A 9,957-nucleotide genomic window follows, 5' to 3' on the forward strand; every position below is an offset into this window, starting at 1 on the left:
CGGTAGTTGAACCCTTATCCTCTGCATGACCTGTCATTGCCACAGTAACTAGATGAAACCCACTAGCATGTGTAGGAGTTGATTGAGCCATGTATGTGATTCCTACCTTGCTATGCCTGCTATGCTTAGAGTTGTGTCAGGTCTGGTTCATCTAGGTGATGGGCTAGAGTGAAATGCTTATGTTGGTAATGTGAGGGATGTGATGAACATGTTTTGGTAAAGGTATAGATGAGAGGCCATGTAGAAGTACATGGTGGGTTGTTTCATTGAGGCCGTCCCTAAGAACTGAGATCTGTATGTGTGATTTAAGATGCAGTTACTACCGTACATTGGGCCCGAAACCAATGGACCCTCTCGGCTTCTTAATCACCCTAGTACTCTGTCAAGGAGTTGCAAATAGTTTTTGGTGTTTGTAGGTTATGTGTTGGCGGCCGTGCGTAGCGCTGACCCTAGGGGTGGGCTATGTTGCTGTAGATACACCGTGGCACGGTGTACCGAGTCACCCGTTTGGTGTCTCGGGATCCCTGTTCACATCGTTCGGGGCCGTTGTAGGATCGAAAGTATGTCTAGAGGGGGGTGATTAGACTACTTGACCAAATAAAAACTTAACCTTTTCCTAATTTTAGTTCTTGGCATATTTTAGCTATTTTAGGACAAGTCAAGCAATCATCACATAATTCAAGCAAGCATGCAAAGAGTATATGGGCAGCGGAAAGTAAAGCATGCAACTTGCAAGAATATAAAGGGAAGGATTTGGAGAATTCAAACGCTATTGGAGACACGGATGTTTTTCCCGTGGTTCGGATAAGTGGTGCTATCCTACATCCACGTTGATGGAGACTTCAACCCACGAAGGGTAACGGTTGAGCGAGTCCACAGAGGGCTCCACCCAAGGGCAACGGTTGCGCGAGTCCACGAAGGGGTCCACCCACGAAGGGTCCACGAAGAAGCAACCACCCACAAAGGGTCCACGAAGAAGCAACCTTGTCTATCCCACCATGGCCATCGCCCACGAAGGACTTGCCTCACTAGCGGTAGATCTTCACGAAGTAGGCGATCTCCTTGCCCTTACAAACTCCTTGGTTCAACTCCACAATCTTGTCAGAGGCTCCCAAGTGACACCTAGCCAATCTAGGAGACACCACTTTCCAAGAAGTAACAAATGGTGTGTAGGTAATGAACTCCTTGCTCTTGTGCTTCAAATGATAGTCTCCCCAACACTCAACTCTCTCTCATAGGATTTGGATTTGGTGGGAAGAAGATTTGAGTGGAAAGCAACTTGGGAAGGCTAGAGATCAAGATTCATATGGTAGGAATGGAATGTCTTGATCTCAACACATGAGTAGGTGGTTTTCTCTCGGAACATATGAGTAGGAATGGTGTGTGTGTTCTGATGGCTCTCTCATCGAATGAGAAGGAGGTGGAGGGGTATATATAGCCTCCACACAAAATCCAACCGTTACACAATTTACCAATCTCGGTGGGACCGAATCAGAAAACTCGGTCTGACCGAAGTAGTAAACCTAGTGACCGTTAGGAATTTCGGTGGGACTGACATGCAACTCGGTAGGACCGATTCGGTTAGGGTTTGGGCATAACGTAATCTCGGTGAGACCGATTACACAAACTCGGTGAGACCGAATTTGGTAATTAGCTAAGCAGAGAGTTGGTCAGGCAAACTCGGTGGGACCGATTTGCTCTTTCGGTGAGACCGAGTGGAACTCGGTGAGACCGAAAGTTACAAAGGGGAAACACTGAGTTTACATTGCAACCTCGGTGGGACCGATTCGCTCTTTCAGTGGGACCGAAAAGTTACGAAAGGGAAACAGAGAGTTTGCAACCCCATCTCGGTGGGACCGAGATCCTTATCGGTAGGACCGAATTGCTAGGGTTTGGCAGTGGCTAATGACAAGTGAAACTCGGTGGCGCCGGATAGGAAAAATCGGTAGGACCGAGTTTGGCTTGGAGTTTAGGTCATATGTGGATATGGGAAAGTAGTTGAGGGTTTTGGAGCATATCATTAAGCACATGAAGCAAGAGGCTCATTAAGCAACACCTCATCCCTCCTTGATAGTATTGGCTTTTCCTAAAGACTCAATGTGATCTTGGATCACTAAAATATAAAATGAAGAGTCTTGAGCTTTTGAGCTTGAGCCAATCCTTTGTCCTTAGCATTTTGAGGGTTCCACTTTCACATCCATGCCATGACAATCATTGAGCTTTCCTGAAATAATCATCTTGGAATAGCATTAGCTCAATGAGCTATATGTTGTTATGAATTACCAAAACCACCTAGGGATAGTTGCACTTTCAATCTCCCCCTTTTTGGTAATTGATGACAACATATAGATCAAAGCTTCGACAAATGATAATAAGCATGAAGTATATCGTCGCTTTGAGAAGTATGTGATAAGTAAGAGCTCCCCCTAAATTTGTGCATATTTAAAATTTGCTTTGGACTGCAAATGCACAAAGAGTTAGAGTCATGGGTTACTTTTCCATGTCACATACATCTTGGTGGAGCGCTCAAAATGATAAGAATGAAATACATGCACTCATCACCAAGAATAGTGAATGATCACAAACGATAGATAGAATGATAATATTTAAGCAAGCATTAAGCAAACATTAAGTGTAGCTTATGATCAAACACATGATCATCGATGTCTCACAAATAATGATGTAGTATCAAGCACTCAAAAGCAGAAAAGGTTCAAAAAACCACCAAATAAAGCAAGAGAGAAAAGCAACACTCTCTCTCTTGAAGCCTATGATCTATACATCTTCTCCCCCTTTGGCAACAAGTTACCAAAAAGTTCCTAGAAAATGCATAGCACTAGATCGACGCTCAGGCTTGATCTTCAGGTGGTGGTGGAGTCCGGATCACTCCAAGGACGAAGGCTTCTGTAGATGTTGAAGTAGTCGCTGGAGTTTGAGCTGAGGTAGACGCTGGAGCTGAGGCCATAGCTGGTGCTGAAGTGGTGGCTCTAGTGTCAGCAACTGGCAGTGCAGACGACCTTGGACCTCGTGGCACCCTCGCAAACGCATGAGTCGTGGTCCTGCCTCTCCTCTCATTCATGTCCTCCTGGAGCTGCTCCACTGCAGACTGAACTTCTGTTACCTTGATGTCCAAGTCATAGAACCTCTGTTCCATGATCCTCTCTAAACTCGCCTGGTTCTGAGTCAGGGTAGCTATACTCTACTCAATCCGCAGGGTGGATGCAATCAAGTAACCAAGCTGCTCTTGTTTGGTCTTCAAGAAGTATTCAGATGCCTCTGCTTGAGTAGGCATCCTGGCAGCTTTCTCCTTCCTCGCCTTCTCCTTCTTTGCATATGCTTGTGCAGACGATGGCTCATTCTCTGTCATCACAACTTCATTGTTTTCATAATCTGGACGGATGGGCAGGTGTTCCTTATCCAACAAATATACGCCCGTGCCCATCTTGGAGTCGATGAGCTCCTGAATCTGAGGGGCATATCCACAGCTCCTCTTCTGATCTACCGCAGTCATTTTGATCGTTTCAACTATGAGGCTCATCACCTTGAACTTCTGAGGCACATCAAACACATGTAGCAAGTTGATAGCATGACCTCTGATCATCTTGTGATCTCCAGACTTGGGCAGAAGGGTGTGCCTTAGTATCCAATTGATCGTCGGCAATCCTGACAGAAGGTAATGTACTGAGCCAAACTTGAAGGTATCAAGTGCTTCATTTGGGATCTCCTTGTACATATTTGACATTGAGTTGTGGTCCATCTTCTTCTTGGCATGGATATCCAAGTCCTCATCTTGCTCTTCTGGGGCATTGATGATCTGTGCCCACTCAGCCACTGTAGATTGGTACCTTGTACCCTCAGACATCCATGTAATCCTTCCATCTGGATAAAAGTGAGCTGTGGAGTAGAACTGCATGATGAGTTCCTCGTTCCACTTTGTGAGCTTCTGCCCAACAAAGTCCTCTACTCCACACGCTCTGAAGCTGTCCTGAACTCCTGGGTAGTGCTCTTCATTGTCCTTGATATAGGTCCAGTCGACCCATCTCATGTCACATATGATTGGCTTCTTGTCAAGTAGCACTGTTTCATAGAAATCTTGCTGCTCCTTTGTATGAAATCTGTAGTCCACTGCAGTCCTTCTCCTAGCAGCATACGAATCTGCTTCTCTCCATTTCCTGAGCCCTGAGTCTCTCCTGAGCTTCATATCCTTAGCCACAGGATGATCATCGTTGTGGTCTGGGATCTTGGGCTTAAGCTTCCTAAGGACACTCTCTTCCTCTTCTTCGATAGCTTCAGGCACTGGGGCGTTGTTCTTTTCTGCAGCTGGGATGCTTCGTGTGTTTCTCTTTGGTGCACTCTTAGGCTTAGATGCAGCCTTAGGTGCTTCCTTGGGCTTGGATGCAGCTGTTCCTGACCTTATAGCATCTCCCATGAGTTTGGCTGCCTTGGGCGCTGGTGCAGCTGCCTCTTCTTCCTCATCCTCTTCTACCATGATGGAGGCCTTGCCAAGTACTCTAGCAACAGTCTTCTTCACTCTTTCTTTCCTTTTCTTGCCCTCAGCTGCAACGGGCTCAATGGGAGCAGGCTTCTCAGTTGAGGCTCTAGCCTTTGACATGGGCTGCCTGCCTGCTGGCCTCTTGATTTTCAGGCCTGGCTTTGAGCCTTGAGCTGGCTCAACTCTCTTGGAGGTGGCCTCTTCCTCTGCCACATAGTCTTCATCCTCAAAATCAGACGTTCTCTTCTTCCTTTGACGTGTGACAGCCTTAGGCAGATTGCTGGGGGTGCTCCTGCTGCCATCATCAGAAGAACTTGAGGGGCTAGTGCCCTCACTCATCACAACTTGCTGCTCAGACACATTCTGGCTGTCACTTTGATCAGACATGTTGCAAATAGACTGCTGACCCTGTGAATAGATTATGGATAAGATAGAGTGGATGAGCATCACAAAAAGCAGAGATTTTTGCAAAAGATTAATTCAAAAACTTAGTTTTAGTTTTCCATAGAAAGCATCTCGGATCTACCGATTTTCAAACTCGGTGACACCGAAGCAGTTTTGGCACCAGAACTGGTGAACTCGGTCAGACCGAGTCACAGTTCGATGGCACCGAGACTGCTAGGATTTCATAGAATTCCAAAATCAGTCGCACCGATAAGTTATTCTCGGTCAGACCGAGTTTCACTTGTGCAATGGCAAAAGCCAGATCGGTGGGACCGAGTTTTTCAACTCGGTGGGTCCGAGATGGTTTCAGCGGAAACCTAACCCTAAAATTTTCGAATTAAGCCTAATCTACGAGTTCATTGACTGGATAGGAGTGTTTCAATCGTGGCAAGAATCATGATGATCACAATGTGCTAGGAATCGGAGTGGAGAATAGCACAAAGATCGAGTCCATACCCTAGTTCGGCGGAGACTCGCTACGGCGGCAACGGCGGGGCAGATTTCCCGTTGAAGGAGGCTGCTGGCGGCGAGAAGACGATCCGGAGACCACGAAGGCAGAGCAGGCTATCGCACGGGCGAGGAGGTTTCGGAGAAATTTCCAAAATTTTGCCCGTCACTATATATAGCCCGACCCTGTCGGTGTGACCGAGTGGAACAACTCGGTGGCACCGAGATGCAAAACTGTGTGCAGTTATTGCAACTCGGTGTGACCGAAAAGTTCAAATCGGTTGCACCGAGATCAAAAACCTAGATCAACTTAATGAACTCGGTAGGACCAAAAATGGAGTATCGGTCAGACCGAGATTCATAAAGAGGTTTTGGAACTTTAAGTCTATGACGAATCGGGGACTCCGAGCGCTCCTCACACAGAGTGGTTCGAATCTGACTTGATCAAGTTTTGTGATGCAGCATGAATAGAGTTTGAGACGAGAAAAGCATAGATAGCTAGAGAAGGTTCTTAGGCATTCTTGTCCATCCACTTGGCTAAAACAAAAAGGAAACCATTCAATCAAAACAACAAGTGGATGTTCTCGAATGAGAAAATTATGCAACCAACATGCTCACACAATAAAATGACAAATGAAATATGTGGCAAAGCATGCACAAACAATTCTAGCATCTATCAAGCAATTGGCGATGACTAGGCATTCTTGTCCATCCACTTGGCAAAAGAAGATAAAGCCAAACAATCAAAACAACAAGTGGATGTCCTTGAATGAGTAAAATATGCAATCAGCATGCTCACACAATAAGATGGCAAATGAAATATGTGGCAAGGCATGCACAACCAATTCTAGCATCTATCAAGCAATTTGCGATGACTAGGTCATCTATATATGAGTATATTGACTTAGGACTCAAGTGAGAACACTTGATCGTAGGTCATACTCATCGTTTAAGCTCAACTGGGGCTACCACTTTTACATAAAGCACTGTTTTGTTCACATCTTTAGAGTTGCTTTAGCTCAAGTCTTAGAGTAAAGCTCCCCCTAGATGTGATATCCCCCCTAAGAGGGATGAACTAACCTTGGGTTTTGTCGATGATGACTTCATGTAGATATTGAAGATGTGGATGCTCAATGTTGATGTAGATCTCTTGGAGCTATCCATTTGAGTGAATTGCACTTTCAATACCTACATGGGTTAGTCCCACAAGGAACAAACAAGGATATCCATAGACATAGAGTGATGCACACAAAAGATGATGTCCATGAAAACTTTTAGGTTACCTTGTCCCTTGTCTTACCAACAAGAGGGTTTGTGACTCCTTGAACTAGTGCAAGATGTGGAAGTTGATTGCACTTGTTCTTGCCAAAATGATAAGAGTGAAGTATGTTGGCGGAGTCACCCTCAAGAACTCTCTAGTTCTTCTTCTTTTGGATCCACATCATCTTGATGGGAATCCTTGGAGTTGTAGTCGTACTTGATGAAGTGGAACTTGAAGTAGTCTTGGGAATCCATTTGACTAAGGTCTTTGGAGCTTCTTCAAATGCATCAATTTCCTCTTGAAGCTTGTCCTTGCCTTTTTGCTCGTAGTCTTGTGGTGGAAGATCATCTTGAGCTTGTGTCCCCTTGAAAGAAGTATACTTCTCTTGTTGAGGGACAAACTTCGTCTTGGGGTATTGATCTTCTTCCCATTCAACTCCATTGGCATTGAACTTTCGTTCAAAACCAACACCTTGATTCTTCCGGTGCATTCCTTGCTTGCGCACAATTTCGTCGAATTGCTTACTCCCGGCAAGGCTCTTGTACACTCCTTTCTCTATAATTCCCTTCAATAAGCTATTTTCTTGCTCAAGTGTAACTTGGCTAAGAGAATCATTAGTGGAATCAAGAGAACTACTAGAAGCAACAATATTGGATTTAGCATGATCATTGTTACTACTAGAGGAAGAATCTTTCTTGTTACTAGACTTGACTTGAGGCATGTAAGTGGATAAGAGTAAACGCTTGGCAATGTAAGAAGAACTTTTCTTGCGGAGATCATCATTGATTGCCTTTAAGAACTCATGCTCTTGCTCAAGATTGTGCTTTTCAAAGCATAGTTTCTCATGAGCTCTTAAAAGTTCTCGGTGATCTTCGAAGATAGTGTCATGAGCTAACTTAAGAGTTTTTAGTTCTTTAGTTAGAGCCTTAATCTTCTCCTTATCATTGCCACTCGTTTTATCTTGATTAGCATGATTAATTGGTCTTTTATCATAGTATTCATCACTAGAGTTGTCACCAAGCAAATCATCACCTAACAAGTCATCTTCATCACTATTGAAATCAACATACTCGGGGTGTGTTACCTTAGGACCTTTGGCCATGAAGCATCTTCCAATTCCTTCATTTGGTGAGTCAAATATGTCGTAGGAGTTGGTTGACACGAGTGCTAGACCGGCAACACCTTCATCTTGAGTATCTTCAGAGTCAGAGTGATAACTTCTCTCGGAGTGGCTGTCGGAGTCGGAGCCGGATACCCATTCACCAACATGAGCTTGATGTCTTCGTCTTGTATAGCTCCTTGATGATTTTTCCTTCCTTTCCGAATCCTTGCTTCTCCGTGAGTATCTTCGTTCATAATGATCATCTCTACTCCTTCTCTCTCTTGGTGGTGATCCTTTGCTTCTTCTTTTTGGAGAATCTTCTCTCCTCTTGTAGGGAGCCGTACACTCATTGGAATAGTGTCCGGGTCTTCCACAATTGTAACAGTTTCGCTCTCGACTAGAAGATCTTTTGTCATTGTAGGACCTTGACTTGGAGCTTCTATCTTTGCTTCTACTCTTGTAGAACTTGTTGAAGTTCTTCACCATTAAGCTCAATTCTTCATTGAAGTTTTGTTTCTCACTTGATGATGTAGGGGCTTCACATGAGGCTTTATAGGCACCACTTGATTTGTTGTGAAGTTCCTCTTTATCCTTAAGTGACATCTCATGAGCAACAATTCTTCCAATCACTTCCGTTGGCTTGAGATCTTTGTAATTTGGCATCATTTGGATCAATGTGCACACGGTATCATACTTTCCATCCAAGGCTCTTAGGATCTTCTTGATGATGAATTTATCGGTCATCTCTTCACTTCCTAAGCCGGCAATCTCATTTGTAATGAGAGCAAGCCTAGAGTACATTTCAGCGACACCTTCACCATCCTTCATCTTGAACTTGTCAAGTTGGCTTTGAACCACATCCAACTTGGATTCCTTGACGGAGTCGGTACCTTCGTGCATATCAATCAAAGTGTCCCAAATTTCCTTTGCATTCTCAAGGCGGCTGATTTTGTTGAATTCTTCGGGGCACAATCCGTTGAAGAGAATATCACAAGCTTGAGCATTGTATTGCAACATCTTCAACTCATCTGCGGTAGCTTCACGGTTTGGTTCTTTCCCATCAAAGAAGTCACCTTGCAAACCAACACACACAATAGCCCAAACGGCGGGGTTATGTCCAAGAATATGCATTTTCATCTTATGCTTCCAACTAGCAAAATTAGTACCATCAAAGTAAGGACCTCTACGGTGATAATTTCCCTCGCTAGACGCCATACTCTCCTAGGTTGTGAAACCAAGGCTATGACCACCAAAAGCTATGGAGATCAAGCAAATGGAGACCAAAGCTCTGATACCACTTGTAGGATCGAAAGTATGTCTAGAGGGGGGGTGATTAGACTACTTGACCAAATAAAAACTTAACCTTTTCCCAATTTTAGTTCTTGGCAGATTTTAGCTATTTTAGGACAAGTCAAGCAATCATCACATAATTCAAGCAAGCATGCAAAGAGTATATGGGCAGCGGAAAGTAAAGCATGCAACTTGCAAGAATATAAAGGGAAGGGTTTGGAGAATTCAAACGCTATTGGAGACACGGATGTTTTTCCCATGGTTCGGATAGGTGGTGCTATCCTACATCCACGTTGATGGAGACTTCAACCCACGAAGGGTAACGGTTGCGCGAGTCCACACAGGGCTCCACCCGAGGGAAACGGTTGCGCGAGTCCATGAAGGGCTCCACCCACGAAGGGTCCACGAAGAAGCAACCACCCACAAAGGGTCCACGAAGAAGCAACCTTGTCTATCCCACCATGGCCATCGCCCACGAAGGACTTGCCTCACTAGCGGTAGATCTTCACGAAGTAGGCGATCTCCTTGCCCTTACAAACTCCTTGGTTCAACTCCACAATCTTGTTGGAGGCTCCCAAGTGACACCAAGCCAATCTAGGAGACACCACTCTCCAAGAAGTAACAAATGGTGTGTAGGTAATGAACTCCTTGCTCTTGTGCTTCAAATGATAGTCTCCCCAACACTCAACTCTCTCTCATAGGATTTGGATTTGGTGGAAAGAAGATTTGAGTGGAAAGCAACTTGGGAAGGCTAGAGATCAAGATTCATATGGTAGGAATGGAATGTCTTGATCTCAACACATGAGTAGGTGGTTTTCTCTCAGAACATATGAGTAGGAATGGTGTGTGTGTTCTGATGGCTCTCTCATCGAATGAGAAGGAGGTGGAGGGGTATATATAGCCTCCACACAAAATCCAACC

Source organism: Triticum dicoccoides, chromosome 6A (assembly GCF_002162155.2).
Source record: "Triticum dicoccoides isolate Atlit2015 ecotype Zavitan chromosome 6A, WEW_v2.0, whole genome shotgun sequence".
Taxonomy (NCBI): Eukaryota; Viridiplantae; Streptophyta; class Magnoliopsida; order Poales; family Poaceae; genus Triticum; species Triticum dicoccoides.